General features: G+C 38.3%; 1 long non-coding RNA gene across 1 annotated transcript in view; it reads right to left on the reverse strand.

Annotated features, from left to right (window-relative positions):
* Positions 1 to 4,281: 4,281 nt before the first annotated feature.
* The window catches only part of LOC107052926, a 34,412-nt gene continuing 21,226 nt past the window's right edge, over positions 4,282 to 17,467 (reverse strand). The window contains exons 2-5 of the long non-coding RNA XR_001465755.4: positions 13,416 to 13,512; positions 11,444 to 11,489; positions 9,729 to 9,832; positions 4,282 to 7,747 (exon numbers count right to left, since the gene is read on the reverse strand). This is a non-coding gene — a long non-coding RNA (uncharacterized LOC107052926). The remainder of the gene's footprint in view (positions 7,748 to 9,728; positions 9,833 to 11,443; positions 11,490 to 13,415; positions 13,513 to 17,467) is intronic.

A 17,467-nucleotide genomic window follows, 5' to 3' on the forward strand; every position in this document is an offset into this window, starting at 1 on the left:
GAAAATGGACTAGTGCTTTAAATCTTGGAGAGTTGTTCACATCAATAATGAATTTCAAATAATTTATTCACTTCAAGTGTAAGTGGTTGGCATACAGTCCTTACAGCTGGTTTGTTGAGATAATTGATTTCCATATAGTTTAAAGATGGGGAAAAGAAACATATGACAACTACAGCAGGTTTTGAGGCAATTGTGAATGCCATATCAGTTTAATTATAGCTCCATCTTTAGCTGACATGGGTTCTATCCTATTGGAATTAAAATATCCCCACAACTTGAAATGTAACAGTGATGATTTTTTTATGTTCTTCTACCTACCTTGTATGCTCGCTTAGGGCACTGTTACAAGTACACTTATAGCTTTTTTCAGTGGATAGTTAACATGACATGCAAGACTGGTCTGCATGACATAGATAACTCCAGGGAATAGCAACAAAGTAAATGAGATGCATTAGTATCTGGATGTGAACTGGGGGATATAAGTTCTTAGAACTTGTTGTTTAATTTATAGAATTGTTGAGTTTTTTTGTTTTTGTTTTTGTTTTTTTTTTTCCCTATGCATAAGATTTCAAAATGGTAATCATATTCAGGAAATGAGATGTTCCCACTTCAGGTACTAATATCAATATGTAAAAGATAATCATTAACCAAATGTACTACTCAGCAGTGCCTATTACATGTAAACAAGCTAATTGAGGTGATAAAAGAAGATTTTACATAAAATTAGCTATATTGATGACAGAAACACTGGGAAAACTGAAAGGATTTATTTTTTGTTGTGTGTGTGTTTGTTTGTTTGTTTCTTATTGGCCACTGTGTACAGAGCAAAAGTTTATGGAACAAATAGTATAACAAAAATTTGATTGCAGCTAACATTATAGTGTACAACATACCCCAGCTGTATGAATTCCAAGCTGGCTGCTCTTGCATATTACCATTTAGGAGCTGGGCTGCACGTCCTCATGTAGAGGACATATGCAAAGGCTGCTCCAAAATTAATGTCTCCTTTTATGTTGATCCATAACGTCAGAGGCTGATGTTGGTGGTGTGTCAGTGTAGGTTGAACCTTCCCACCAATATTCCATTACATTTTGTTGCTGTGCTACAGATGGCAGCAGAGGGGCAGTCTGACAGAGTGTTTTCTGACATGGAGTGCACACGAAGCAAAAGTGTGTCATTGAATTCTTCCATGAAGAAAAAAAAATTGCACATTGACATTCATTGATGCTTGCTAAACATTTATGGAGGCCAAACAGTGGCTATGAGGACAGTGAAGTAGTGGGTGGTACGTTTCAGCAGTGGCAGCAGTGATGCGAAAGACAAGCCACGTTCCGGATGGCCATGCATGGCTGTCAAAATCATGAAATGAAGAGTATCTCAATCAGCTCATCCACATGAATAAGATGATTGTGACCAGGGACTGTGTACAGAGCTGAATATCTGATTCAACGTATCGGTAACAACGGTGGTAACATTGGAATATTGCAAAGTTTGCACCAGGTGGGTCCCACAAATGCTCACATAGGAACAGAAAGAACACCATATGCAAGTTTGTTAAGACTTACTGAACCAACAGGAGGCTGAAGGTAACAATTTCCTTCATCCACTTTCCTTTATCACATCGTTACCAGTGATAAGACATGGTGTCACCACTACAAGCTGGAGTCAGAACAGCAATCCCTGGAGTGGCAACCTGTGAATTCCCCATCAAAGAAAATGATACAGTACTCAGCAGGTGAAGTGATGTGCACAGTCTTTTGGGATAGGAAATGGGTGATCCTTCTGGATTTTCTGGAACCCAAACAAACCCTTAACTCTGCAGGCTACATCACAACTCTGACTAAGCTGAAGGCTCAAACTGCCAGAGTCAGGCCAGAGGAGAAGACAACTTTTCTCTTGCAACACAAAAATGCCGGGCCCAATCCAAGTTTGAAGATTGTGGAGCACACTGTCAGTCTTGGATGGAGTGTCCTACCACGCCCACTGTATAGTCTAGATTTGGCACCTTATGTCTTCTATCTGTTCTGGATGATGAATGCTTGACTGCATGGACGTTTTCCTAGCAATTATGCCATCATAGCAGCTGTGAAATAGTGGGTCACCTCTTCTACAGCAGATTTTTATGAGTGCAGCATGCAGGCTCTTATTCATCACCAGTGAAAATGCATAGATTATGGTGATGACTATGCTGAAAAATAGTGTTTTGTAGTTGACAATTTGCTCTATCAAATAGTGTTATCATGATCTTTGCAGCTCTTCTAGTTTTTGTGGAAAAAAATAGAAGGAGCAACCTACATAGAATGAGACAAGAACTGGGACTACCAGAAACCCCAGACTTCACTCTATTTTCTTCATTCCACTGAAAATTTTGTCATAATATTTGCAAACAGAAGAGCTTCTTTTTAATTTTTATTTCATTATTACTCCATTGGTAAGTTTCACAGTGTTAAAAAAATAAAAGAAAAAAGTAACAGATGGGCTATCTAGAACTTTCAGTCAGGGTTCTGATTTCCTATTGCATTCTTTGTGTTTGAGTTGATATAACATCCCTGATTCCAGTCAGGGCCCTACACTTAAGTTTCAGTGTTAAACAGGTAATATGCTTGCACTGAGGACACAGTTTTGTTTCAGATTAAAATACAAGTTCTGAGTATGCCTCAGATGTTCTTCCAGAGAAGCGTCTGAAGGAACTAGAATAAATGAGAATGGACCCTTCTTCTCTGAAATAAATTACAGTCCTGAATGATGAGGCAAGGGCTTCAGAAGTCTACCTTGGCATCATAGACATAGACATAGCACACAAATTTTTGCTATTAATTCCTTTCTTTATAGCCATTATCATTTTCTTTTGATATTACTCAACAGGGCAAAATCCCATGGCACTGTGACTCCTAGCTTCTGAGATGTGATAGGGAGTAACCATTGATGATCTGAAAACTTGGGATAAAAGTGCTTGGTAAAAATATTCAGTAGCTTCCAGAATGGTCAGCATTTCACAAGAAAGGAAGGATGAAGTAGAGTCTTGATTTTAATTGACAGTATGTATAAATGGTTGGAGCTGATGGTACCAGTAACATGACTACCAAACAAGAGGATCTTAAATTTTGCTGAGCTATTTTAGCAATAATAGGCCATAATTATGCTTTATGCATGTTTATTTTGAGAAACCATTAGATGAAATGTGAGTTATAGGAAACTAAAGGAAAAGACTTTTGGCACTGACTTCCAGCTTCAATTCCAGATCACTAACTTTTACTTAAAATGGAATACAAGGGGAATAGGGCAAGCTAACAGATGCCAACACTTTTTTGTACGTGGATTTTACATTTCAAGTTGCATCACTTCCTTCCAAACTGGTGAGTTAACCTAAATTAAACTATGTATAAAGAATATAGTCTATAAGTGTAGAATAATAGTTTTTGTTTTACTCACTGACAGTAGTTTTCAGCACCTTACTTCCTGCTGTTCACAAAATTATCCTTCTTAGTTTTCAGATGTGGTGTATCTTTGTGGTGTATCTTAGTTTCAGATGTGGTGTAGTATCTTTGACAGTGATTTGGAACAATGATTGTTAGGTATCAGAGTTTCTGTTTTTAGTTTTCAACCCCAGTTGCTGCCATACTCACTCTCAAATGCAAAGATAAATATGAGAACTCCTAGACCTATGTCATTTAAACTCATATGTCTTTAAACAACATTTCTTGTGTGTTGTTGTGTAAATTCTATACCTGTATCTAAGAATAAATTGACTATTAACCATTTTATTTTAAATGGTTTTATTTAATTTTGTTTTAAAGCTTGCATAGAATACAAGGAGTTCCAAGGAGTTCCACATCAATTTTTCACTACTACTGTCACATGACGAAAGTTATCAACAGGATGTTGTCCCACTTGGAGTTAATGGGAAATCTCTCATTGGTTGGTGTAGTTTACACTCTGGAACTCCCAGTTCTTACTGGTGATGCTGATAAGTACTAATGGACACCACAGACCTGCAACTGCTTGGTAGAATATGTGTTTTCAGTTCTTAAAATGTTCTATGCATACTATGGCAAGTTGTTAATCATGCAACAGGGTTAATCTATTAGGAGGTAATTGGATAACTATTTCCCTAATTGTGAGAAGTGTATTAAGGAAAATAGCATGGGCATCTTCCATTGTTGAAGGCTGTGTGCCTTGAAGAGCTGCAATAGCAGCATAGCTGCTTAGTACTAGACTAGCAGGATTTGTAGGGATAGGTTAAAATGCACAGATGTTGACTTGAGAATGACTTTTGGGGTACTGGAACTCCATCTTGTGTTGCTGTTAATATTGAGAGAGGATGTTTTGCATCGGTGTTCACCTTGAGTACTTGATTCAGAGCTACTGAACAGGTGACATCTTACAACCTACCGTATTTCATGTAGGCACCTCTGTGTACAGCTGAATGTTACCTGCTGGCTCAGAATCTTACTATTTCCTTTCAGTTCTGGGCCCAAGTTTGTGTTTAATTATTCTATTTATTTAAATAGCTGAGAATATATGTGTTTGAATCAATGTGTTGCACAGAGGATGTTGACACAAATTGACATGCACGAAAATTTATTATGGACAGGGTCCATAGCGTGCATCAGTAATGACAGTGAAATGTATATAGGGGGCAGAAGAGAGAAGAAAAAATAAGATAGGAGGGGCAGTGAGGGAATGGAGAGCTGGAAAGTTTTCCCAGTGGAAAGTTGGAAAGAGAGGTGGTAGGAGACATCCTGAGATGGGTATCTTCTCCAGGCATCCTCCCTGGGGCACTCAGTACTTCTCACACAATACTTTTGGTACAGTAACTGTATCGTTTCCACCAGGAATCACTCAAACTTTCTATTGATTCTTCCCGTTTACAATGTTTAAAGCACTGATCAGAGCAAGCTTTGGGCAGGGGTGTGCTACAGTGCAAGGCTGTTTGCTTGGTGAGCTCTGTGTGGCCGTGATTTTGCATACCTTGATGTAAATCAAAATCTTCAAGAGGAGGAAAAGTGGGGGCAGGGGGAGGGGAGGGGAGAAGAAGAGGGTGTGGCTCTTACTCCTGTGACCATCCTTCCCCCTGGAATTCACTCCATCAGTAGTACTGGGATCTGCAGACTATTGCCCACCTACCTCCAGAAGGATCCTGTGGTCTCAGGCAGAACATTGCTGTCACTTTTACCCTCCACAGCATCAAGATCTCCACTGTTCCCTTTTGGCATCCCATCACTTGAAAACCATCCAACAGTACTCTGAGAGGGACATACCAGTTGTTGGATGTGGGGAAGACAGCTTGCTGTAGGGAGTTTTTTCACCAAAAAGAAGGAGGCACTTGAAAGTAGGCAAAAACTATAATTATGACAATTTGCACAGCTGTATGTTCTCATTAAAAATGACACAAAAACCTACCAACCAATAAAGAGATACTCCCGAAGTGCTCAGTTAGGAGGTGTGACAAATACATTAATAAATCCTGTGCTTTGGGTGTTGCCTCGTGTTTAAATTTAGAGAACGAAAAGGAAAAGCCCTGTCTCACATTAAACTTTTGCCTTCCTGTGCCCAGGTTGTGCCTAAGGATCTCCTAAAGCTTCTTTTCTGTGCTGTTATGCAAAGCACTGAAGCACTACATGCAATGCAGAGCAGAGAACACAGCAGTGCTGCTTCTGTGCTAAACTGGTTGTGCCTAACTCATTCTGCACACATAGCGATATTTATGTAGATGTCAAGAGTCTCAAGATGAATAAGTGTTGCATTTTATTATATTTAAACAGCAACTGGATAGGCAAGTAGAGGGGGTTATATCATAGAAATTCCCAGAAATGAAATACAGAATTAGGAAATAAATGTATCTTACTTATCCAGATACAGAATTAACCTTTTCCCAACCATCTTTCAACATAAAAAACATTATTATTTCTGGATAGGATAACGCAAGGAAGCAGGTACTTGATATGTAATCCATGTATTTCATTTTTTCATATGAAATTCTGCACAGATAGACAATCACACAGAGAAACAATAAACAGAATACTATAAGCACTGAATGTAGTAATATCAGTTTAAAAGAATGGATTTTACATATAACACTATACAAAATAAAACAGTTGAATTCCCATATGAAGGAGAAAAAAAAAAAAAAGTGAAAAAAAAAAAAAAGCAGCCTTTTCACTTTTGCTCATGAATCTCCTTTACTTCCAGCACTGTATGTCTGTATGTCAGCAGTCATATGTGAGATTCTCTCTGAACTGTGCCACATTATGCCAGTTGCAGAAACAAATTGATACAGTCTGAATGGCAGGGTACATATACTGGTGCAAACTGCTTTCCCCTGCTGACTGTTTCTGATAGGGGGATTGATCCACTTGGTGATCTTTTCCAAAACACTTCTTACTAGCTTCACAATTTTTAGCTGATTACACCTGCATCCGCTATTTGTCTCTCCTATTTAAGCAAACAAAGAAAACAAAGAAAAAAAAATGAAAAAGTACTGTGGTTGGTATCTATGCATGAGCAGGAGGTCTTGATTTATTTGCTCTCTTGTTTGCATAGCTCTAACAATGGTTATTTAACTAGATTATTTATTATTCATAGACCTCTGTAAACACCAGCCGTACATGCTGTCGGTATGTTTGCAGTTCTCCACATGCAGCAATGGGTTCTGACTCTTTCAGAAAACATTTTGTAGTCACTTTCTTACCAAATTAACATCTTACTGACTAAGGAATAAATTTGAAGTCTTGACCCTGTATTTAATCATCCTTTGTATCAACTGATTTCAGAGCAACAATTAGGAATTTTAACCTTCACATCTGCCTACAGGTTGGCACAGTCAGTTTTCTGAAGAATTAACTATTTTCAGCTGAACCTGTGATGGTCAAACTACATATGCAAAGAAAAAATAATCAATCTATATAGAAATGAGATGGCTGTTTCTTCCTGCCTTCTTTTTGAATGTTTTGGCCACAAAATATCTGCATCTCACTGTAGTTTTCAACCAGTGTGAGATGTGTTTTGTTTATAAATGATTATTTTGTTTCGCCTCTTTAGTTTATAATAAGAAAATGGCAGCAGCTAAGTATAGAAAGACTAATTTTTGCTTTTAGCGTTCACCTGCAAGAATTTATTTTCCAATTACTTATTACCTATGGAATATTACTGAAATTAAAATGAGAAGCATGGTCAATACTGCATACATCAGAAATTATGAAAATCTTCACTTGCTGAGAATTGTGAAATGTTTATTGGTTTATAGACACAGAGTCCTCCAGGGAGTGCTACAAATCCACACAAACTCCCTGCATCTCCGACATTGCATTTGGAGCTCTGATTTAGACAAAATATGTGTAAAAACTCCCGTAAGCAGGCAGCTCTCTAGTGACTATACATCTGCAAAGGCTCAAGAACATAAATTATTCCAGCACAAGTCAGGAATAAATTAGGCTCACTTCATAGACTCTAGAGCTGCTTGATCCACGTAGTAGCAAAGGGAAAAAAAAATATGTTTTAGAGTTAGGGAACAAAAGGTTATTTAATCAGCCTACATATGTGTGTGCATTTTAACATAGCTTTTTTAAGTAGCATAAAGGCAATGAAACTTTTGATAGCAGGACATGAAATGATGTGAGACTTGCCTAGGTACAACACATCCTGAGGTGCAGCAGAACTGAAGCAGCCACCTTCTCCTCAGGAGAAAAACTGAATCAAGCTTTTTCACTCACAGCACATATCTTAACTCAGGTCGACTCTGCATCCTCTGCAAAGATAAAAGAACTGTGTTTTCTCTTCTTGTTTGTATCTCATAGACTTTCAGAAATACTATATACATTTGATCAAACAAAAGCAAAAAAATAAAAATAAAAAAAGAAAAGAAAACAAACCAAAATAAAACAAAACAAAGCAAGCAACCAAACAAGTAAAATCAAAAACTGTTGCCAATGTTCTGTCTCTGACAGTGGCCAATAGTGGATGTTAACAGAAATGGCCAAAATAAACAGAGCACCTACAGAATGGTTCATCACTTACTACTGTTATACACCCAGGTAATGCATCTGGACACTGCATTCAGTAACTGTGGCAGGGCTTCCAAGAATTCGTCTCTTTAGAGTTTACTCATTTTTAAGCCTTTATAATACCTTATGGCAATGAGTTTCACAGCTCAGCTACTCAGTCTGTGAAAAAAAAAAATCTTATATTTGTTTTGGCATATTCCCAGATAGTTTCTTGTGTACCACTTATTCTTGTGTTGTGAGAAATTAATAATTGTTCATATTTACCTTATCTGTGTCTCCTGAAGTAATAATCCCGCATGTTAGCCCTTGGTCATTTCTTTCCCACATGGAAGTCTCATTCGATTTAAATAGATCTCATTCAGAAGCTATTCAATGCATCTGACCATTCTTTCTGTCTTTCAGTATAGTTTTCTAGCCTTATATATATTGATTTTGAGTTCAGGTGGCTGTACACCACAGATTATGTGTTGGCAGAATAGTTTCTGAATTGTTGTTTAGTATTTTCCTAACAATTCTTAATTGTTTTTGTTGCTGCTAAGCACTGGGCTGACATTTTTATCAGACTCTCCAAGATCTGTTTCCAGAAATGAAATAGCTAATTTAGTGCTCAGTGCCATTTAGATGTACTTGTTTTCTCTACATGCATTTATATTATTGACCTAGAATTTATTGACTTCTATCTTATTACCCAGATGCTCTCTATCAAGGGATTTTTTTTTTTTTTAATTCTTCACAGTAACTTATAGTTTCTCTACCCTGAGTAATTCTGTGTTAATATAGATTTCAGTCCAGATTCCTGTGGGTCTCCAGCAGTAACCTCTTCTCCTGTTGAAAACTGACCATTTATTCTTTCCTCCTTATTTGTTTCCCTCATGCTTTTCCCAAATGTGAACATTTCATGTTTGTCTATAAAATCAAGCCTGGTATGTACTGTCATGCTGCAGTTACAAACATTGTTTTAGATGTTGAAATATGCATTTAGTCTTCCTTGCAATTTGTCTCTTCTTTTTCCTTCCTTCCACATTATTTCTTGGTATAGCTCTTTCTCTTGTGTTTTAGTTTCTGTTTTCCGTCTATACTTCCCCTCTCGGTGTTGTGTTCACTTTCTCATACATCAACTGTCCTGCCCAATATCTTCTGTTCAGCTTTCCTACAGTGTCTCAACCCTTTCTTCACTACTTACATCTCCTTATGCAGAGCTAGAATAACTGCATATGTATCACTTCTCTCCTTACCCTATGCATCCCTCCTTCTCTAGAAGTAGAGCCAACCAGATGCAATCTGTGCGTGAGCCAAAGACGCTGAAATGGGTATAATTCTCTCCACTGAAGCAAGTAGAGTTGGAATCAAGTTTTCTGCCAAAGCAGACTGATGTATATGAAGCTGGCTTACTGATAGACACTGCACGTATTCCCAGCATGGGTAGGCAGTAGGGACTACGGACCATCTCCTGTTGAGCTGTTAGGACAGACAATTTGGTCTTCATGATGAGGAAGGAAGAGCTGCCTAAGTGGGTTGCGGTGTACCAAGGTGAACTACACTTTTCCGGCTCATCTGTATCTCTGGTGAATTGCATGTTGAGGGTGAATAGCTTTGGGGAGAAAACTTTGGAAGTTATGCTATTTACATCTTTCCTAATATTTGGCAAATAAGGGATAACAGAGCTGTCAGAATTTACAAAGAATGAATAAACCTGTGCACCTATGAGGAAGCTGATTAACTCACCTAGGCTTGCTGAGGCTGCCTATATAGGAAACGGCAACAAAACTCAGGGCATTGAATAGTGAAATTACTAGCCTGGAGTATCATGCTCTTTGGTCCTATGACTCCTGCAAAGAAGCAAACACAGTACTTCAGGTGTGACGGTAAGACATAGGAAGAAATTTGGAGCAATCACTGAACCAATGACATCTGTGGAGCCACTCATGGTGAGACACCACAATGGAACTTCTTACCCACCCATCTTTTGGTATACCTCAAGCCTACATTCTCTTAACTGACTTTTTTATTCCAGAAATTCCTTCTCTTCTTCACATAGCCAATGTACTTGTGTATCAGAACTGTTGAATCACAGCCTGACCCTCTTATTGACCACCTGAGGCAAGCACTGATTCAGCCACGGGAGCGCAACTGAAGGCAATTCAGCTGTGTGACTGGAAGGGGTGGAGCCACAGGCTCTACCTCTCCTAGACCTCATTTAAGGGCTTACTGCCACCAAGGAAGGATCTCTTCCTAGAGATTACTCCTTGTGGAGTTTTTGTGAGCCTACAGCACTGGTAAGCACCTTTCATTTATATCTGATTATCTTTTCCAACACGGTAATCTTACCAGTCTAAGTTCTCTGTATAACATCTGTGTTCTTATTAACTGTACAACTTGGTTTATCACTCATCATCAGGGAGCTGTGTGGGATTCAAGAGTCTCAGTAACTGGAGTATTTTTGTGAGGTGGGAATATATGGTAGTGAGTGAGGAAGTGGAACATGTGAATTCTGTGGTTCATATTTTCACCATTCTTCAAATAATTTGTTAAGTACTAACTCAACAGATAACAGGACCTAACTCCTTGATCTTCATAGCAAAATATCCATATGATTCAGATACCTCCCCTGAACTTTTTAATATATTTGAATATATCATACTACTTCAATGACACTGAATTCAACAGAGATGTTTTGCACCAAATGAACTCTGTAATACAGAGTTGTGGACTGAACATACTTGCACAGTGAGGCATTCAGTAGAACTGGGGACAATATGGAGGGATGAAGATCCTGCAGTCTACTATTTCAGTGGAAAAAAAACTGAGTGAGTCAGCTGCTATGTGTTAGAGGTCATAATGGTGATAATGACTGCACCTTGTGGCCATGCTTCTTTTGCCAATGATTGTTTCTTATGAGGTGAATTCTTCTTCAAGGCAGTCAGGATATTTCTGTTGTTGCAACACTTACACACAGAAGTTCTTTGTACCAAATAACATCATAGTTTTGCTGGAGGGTGTTCATGGTTATTTTTTCTTCAATGCATCTCTAATTAATTTTACCAAAGCCACCCGCCTTCTGCCATCTGTTAAGTGGCAAGAAGAAAGAATGTGGCTCCAGACAGCTAGACGTTTTGAAGGACAGAAGAATACGTGGGGAGGTGAGAAGAATATGGAGGCAAATTCAGATCAACACCTCACAATAGCCTCTTTTATAAGATAGCCTAGGAATCATAATGGGCTATTATATCTATAGTATCTAAACTAAAGGAGTTAAAAACCCACAGATTAAGAAATTGCGACAATACTAAAGAGATACTAAAGCCCTTTTTACTCTAATATATCAGTGACAGTAATAATACAGTTATTGTTGTTACTCTTTTTAACCAGTAAGTTTAGTCATCATAGAAAATACACATGGTTCATACTTCCTGTAAGAACAAAGGTGTATTATCATTTACCTTGACTGTTTCCATGTTTTCATTTACTTCCAGTTATTTATTTTAACTGTGGAAAGAAAAATAAATACACAACATGTTAAGAAATGGCTTGACCTTCCTTCCATAGGCCACATCCTATATTCCTTGCATTCTCCAATTGCACTCCAATTAGCTTTACTGGGAGTTATGTTTGCGTGCATACCCGCATGAAATGAATATATAACTTGGCCTCATGCAGCTCTGCAGCACTGAACTGAAATCCCAGCAGAATTTCAGCTATGGTAGCAATCATATTTTCATGATCAAATGTGGGTTGCAAGAAAATATTTAACAATTCATGGAAAGTTTTCTTTAAAGTTTGCAATCTCCAAATATTGTTTTACACTTTGGTCCTTTGCTGAGGATTTAGTAGGCTATTTCATATTTACCTTTCTGTTTATTTTGTAAAAGTGTACTTGTCTAGCACACATTTTTATGCCAGCCTTGCTTTGCATTTTTACAGTCTGCTAATTAGACCATTTTAACTAATTTGTTTGCATTTTGTATGAGCAAGTTGGGCTTTTGGATTGACTAATGTAATTGCAGCCAGTTTCTGCCAAATACAAATTACTCTTTCTAGTGTGAGCTAGGGAGAAAGGTAAATATTTAATAGCCATCAATACCCTCACAGCATTTTAGAGTGTGTTTTTCTCCTATGGAAAGTTTAAATAATTTCTTCAGTGCTTGATTGCACTTTAATGTTAAGAAATTATTTTTTAATCTTTTTTGAAATAATAATGAATTAGACATTTCAGCATCTCCGTGAGGGTTTTATTTCTGTGCACTTTGCAGTTTTAAATTCCAAGCTTTGAGATCCGGTACTCCCACATTTAAAATTTACTCGTGTAGCTCTTTATGTATTGAATGGTGTCTCCTGAAGCCATTTTTTTCTGGAATGTACTTGGGTTTCAGTGTTTATAAGTGAATAAGTCAAGTCTTATCTCACTATTAAATTGTGAGGCTTTTTCTTGTTTTTCCTTTTTCCTTTTTTTTTCAGAGAAGCATAGTAGAAGGCCAAACGTGGTTACCAAACCTCAGCATTATTGATTTCTGCCCTTTGTACAGCAAATCATATATTCTTCCACTGTGCAGAAGTGGACATAAAGGCGCAGGAGTAGCAGAGATTGAAGCAGAATAAAGTTTATCTGTTTTCAATCTGAATATTCCTGGAGTACTTGCTACCATTCAGATGGAGAGGTCATGTTCGTCAGGGCGCAGCAGCTCTCCTTACCTTTCTCCTTCCTCCCACTGAGACCTTTGCAGAGGAGAGCAGTCTGTCCCCCTCACCTTGGAGGCTGGCACCAAAATTTTCCTCTGTTCATGCCTCTCAGGTCAGGCCCAACATAAAAACTCTGACAGAATCTGGTGACAGAGCTTTTCACCCTGGTTCAACCAGCTGCAGTGATGTCTCTGCATTTTGCCTGGGTTCTGAGTGTTTCAGGCTCTAATTTCTTTTCCAACATGAGGCTTTCAAATGCACAGTGCCTCAAGACTTCAGTACCTGAATTTCTTGCTGGATCTGGTCCACAGTGCTACTCTTTGCTATACCAAAGTACTGAGATAGCAACAGTTTGTGAGGAGCCTCTACTCTGTGATAAAAAATGTAACCAGGAGTTTTATACAGAAAACATGTCAGTACATCTTAGCTGCCATCATTCCACCAGGTGATGCAGTGTGTGTTCTTATTAGCTAGCACTAAAGAAAGCTTCATCTCTCTCTCTCTCTCACTGAAGTAACCAGAAGGTCTTCTACTGACTATAAAAGGTGTTCCTAGGGACATCTTTGGCTTAAATTAAGCCTGAAGGTAAAAGGGAGAATATCATCTCATCTATCTCACCAGTTCCCAGTATTAGAAAGTAGCAACTGTTCTCCCAAATTTAAATTGGAAAAAAAAAAAAAAAAGAAAGGGTTAAATTCTGTTTTTCATGCTACCTTACTGCATTTCTAACTTTACCTTATCTCTTGTCAGTCGTCACATGTATCTGGTAGCAGTCCTGGGAGGCTGTGGGAAGGAGTACCTTTTGGACATCTTACTGTTTCATCTGATGAAACTAAAATGACAATGGATCAACAGTAAGATCCCGAACTGAAGAGACAGAAGCCAAAACATTATTTAGCTGAGTCCTTGACATGTCAGTGCTCATTTTCTTTTCCAGTAGGTTGCAACTTCATGTAGTGTTAAACCATCTATAATCAGTAATTAATAGAGGGAATACATAATCACTAGCAAGTGACAATAGAGGTTGATGTCATCATCAGTTTATGCAACCAGAATTTCATAACTACAATAACCAAATTCCCTCTCTCTGCCTCATCCCTGTTACATCAAGCTTGTTGTAGATTGTAGAGCATGAAACAACATGGTTTCAATGAATGCTCTATCACTATCCCTGCACCGCAAAAATTAATAATATTTTTGTTTGTTATTTGACTGGCCTAGATGGACAGGCGGATTATTTGATCCATGCTTTCATAGAATCACTCAGGTTGGAAAAGACTTTAAAGATAATCGAGTCCAACCATGACCTAACCATACTACCCTAACAACCCTCTGCTAAATCATGTCCCTGAGCACCACATCCAAATGGTTTTTAAACACATCCAGGGATGGGGACTCAACCGCTTCCCTGGGGAGCCTATTCCAGTGCTTAACAACCCTTTCTGTGAAGAAATGTTTCCTGATATCCAACCTAAACTTACCCTGGCACAAAGTGAGGCCATTTCCCTTCACCCTGTCACCAGTGAGAAGACACCAACCCTGCTCTTGCTGTAAGCACGTTTCAGATATTGGAAGAGAGCAGTAAGGTCTCTCCTCAGCCTCCTTCTCCCCAGACTAAACAGCCCCAGTTCCCTCAGCCTCTCCTCATAGGGCATATTGTCCAAGCCTTTCACAAGCCTTGTTGCCATTCTTTGGACCTGCTCCAGCACCTCAGTGTCCTTTCTGTACTGAGGTGCCCAAAACTGAACACAGTACTCAAGGTGAGGCCCTCAATTACTTCCCTAGTCCTGCTCACCACATCATTCCTGATACAAGCCAGGATGCCCTTGGCCTTCTTGGCCACCTGGGCACACTGCTGGCTCATGTTCAGTCAACCGTCCGTAATGTCCAACTGTCATGAATGTGCTGTCCTGAGAAAGTGAAACTTCTGTTAGTAACAGGTGAGTTTGCCTTCCTAAGCAGTGCTTGACAAGTTAGTGTTCTTGTCTTGAAGTGTTTTTACAGTGCTTTCAGGAACAGTGCTCTATGGTTGTAATTCATACCAAATGTCTTGAACAAAACCTTTTGGCTCCTAACCGCAGAGGCAAGCAGCTTCTTGTGTGCCTTTATATTTGTTGTTTTAGTACCAGTATTTTGTAAATCCTCTTCAGGTTGATTTTAAAATGGATTTGAGTATGTATCCAATAATTATCTGAGTGTGTCCTTCTGGAAACATGTTGAAAAGTTCATGTGATTTTGGTGCCTGTGAGAGGATCTAAGAGGATGGAAGCTCTGATATCGGTACCATCAAGCAAAAGGTGTGACTAAAATAGCTTCACAGATCATCTTTGGAAGTGATAATTTAGATTGTTTGTCAGTTCTGACCATTCTACAATTTATCAATGCCTATATTCCCTTGCTGCTAATAGGATTACTCACACAAGTACTTCAATGGCACTTTAGCCTTAAGCAGCTGGCCTCCACGCTAATATACAAGTGAGCGTGTCAGCTACTACTGACTGTGATGCAGAGAACAAATTAACCAACAACTGGACTGACTCTGCTTTCAGCCATAGATAACTGAAATCTATTTTAATCATTTCAGTCACAGAGAAAGTATGTTTTAAATGTGTTGTGTCAAAACATCCTAAACAGTGACATGTAATCTAAGGCACACATTTTGTTCTTGATTACATTTGCAAATTCAACCTCAGTTCTTTCAAGGCATTTTGAATTTAAAGTAATATTGTTAAATGCTTATGTTCTTAGTACTTAACTTCAGCACTGCCGCAGGAATATGCAATATGGGACGTCAGTATGGTAACTCATTTATTTACTGAATATTCTGTCTTAACAATGACAAATTTTACAGATCTGACTCCCCTCAGGAGATTTCAGTATTTTCCAACATGTAAGAGCAGGAGATGAGGAGATTTAAAAAAAAAAAAAAAAAAAAAGCCCTTTCCAAACTGCTAAATGAATGTGTAGAATGTGTATCCAATTTGAAATATGGATGCTTTTCACCAGCAACATCACAAGGCCTTCCAGTGTCTGCTCTCTGCTTCTGAACCCACTATTTCCTTAAAAAGGTTGGTGAGAAGCAATGTCTGCCTGGTCCTGCTAAAACTGTGCAGGGAAACAACTCACAGACACCTAATTTTCTAAAGCTGTAATAGGGCTTCTTACACTGACTCACCCTAATGCTTCTGTTGTGTTAGCTTGTGTACCTAATTTCCAGAATTTTATATTTCTATGCAAAACTATTTTTTTTGGAAATTCGTGGTTTATTTCTAAGCCTAATTATTTCTAAGCCTGGTATTTTTGTACCGGAGAAGAAGGTTGAGTGTGTGGGATGGTGCGTGAGGGTCTCTGTGTTGCCATAACATTTCCAGCAGGAAAATTTTTCATCTGAATGCTAAACGTAGAGTTCTTAATAGTTAGTTCTTAAAAATACACATCCTCTCATAAATCTGTGCTCTGCCCATGACATTTTTCCATTAAGGATAAACGCACTTAGAAGACAAATTTCCATGTGAATGGCAAGATACTTTGCAATCATTGTGTGAACTAAAAGGGGAAATATTAATCATCAGTTTTAGACTATTTTATTTATACCAAGCAATAGATAATTCTAATGCTAATTAAACTCTTCCAAGTATGTGAGCAGTGAAATGTTGTCCAAGATCAATTGTTGGTTCATTTTATGTCATTTGCACCTGTAGTTTGGATTGAATAGACCAAACTGAAGATACATAGGGGCAGAATATGTGAGAGAAAGTGCATGCGAAGCAGTGATGTGTGTGGTGTGAAAGAAACAAAAGCTGAAGAAGAGAAATGTTACGATTAGCTTGTAGTGTTGGTGGAAGACCTCCTCACCTCCTGTGGAAAGTGGTACTAAAATATCTGCTCTCATAGAGTTCTACATTAACACAGGATTCATCCAAAAGTGGGAGTTTCAATCCGTGTCTGAGTTCATATCTCAAAGGGTTTAGATCTACATCTGGCCACTACCTAAGTAATGCACTTTGACACAAACCACTGCTGGTGTTGCTGCTAATTATAAACAATCGTTTGCGAAGTTGAGCAACACTTGAAAAGGTGATAAAGGTGTGATGAGCGTGATCCAAACTTTTCAGTTGTCAGCCTGTTCTGTAATGGAGGTAAGGTATACTTAAAAAAAAAAAAAAAAAGGAATGCCAGTTATGTTTGCAAGTGGCTTCAGATTAACAAGGGCACATATAATCCAAAGTACTATTTAAAGGTCAGAGAAAAGTTTAAAGGTTAAACCCTGCTGTTTTTTTTTTTCATGTTGGACTACAGGGAATTCAAAAAGAAGCCCATTTCTACTCTTAGTTACACTAGTGTGAATGTAGTATTCACAAGGGTTTGGACTTAGTTGAATTGATATGGATTTACAGGACAAGGGCTATCAGGTCTGGCTGTGTAGTACTGCTTTGCTTCTTGGTTGGGAGAACAGGTTTTGTTCTGATGCCACTTTCCCCTGTAGGGGCAAAAGAAAATATATCCATGTAACTTTGCCCACAGAGTTTTCAGCGTGGGGAAGTTGTATTGGGTACTCTGAATATACAGTGAAGATTGAAAATAAATACATTGGAAGTGGTGACTTCTATATTAAATAAGCATATCTGATACTCAGTATGCAGTAGTAGGAATTTCATGCTCCCATCAGCAATCCTACAGCATTTTTAAATATGGTGCAGCTGTTAGATTACATTTTACGTGGGCAGGTTTCTTAAGAGTACAATCATGTCATTCCCATTCCTATAATTACCTATCAGGAGACACAC

This window comes from Gallus gallus, chromosome 3, assembly GCF_016699485.2.
Source record: "Gallus gallus isolate bGalGal1 chromosome 3, bGalGal1.mat.broiler.GRCg7b, whole genome shotgun sequence".
In the NCBI taxonomy this organism is placed as follows: domain Eukaryota; kingdom Metazoa; phylum Chordata; class Aves; order Galliformes; family Phasianidae; genus Gallus; species Gallus gallus.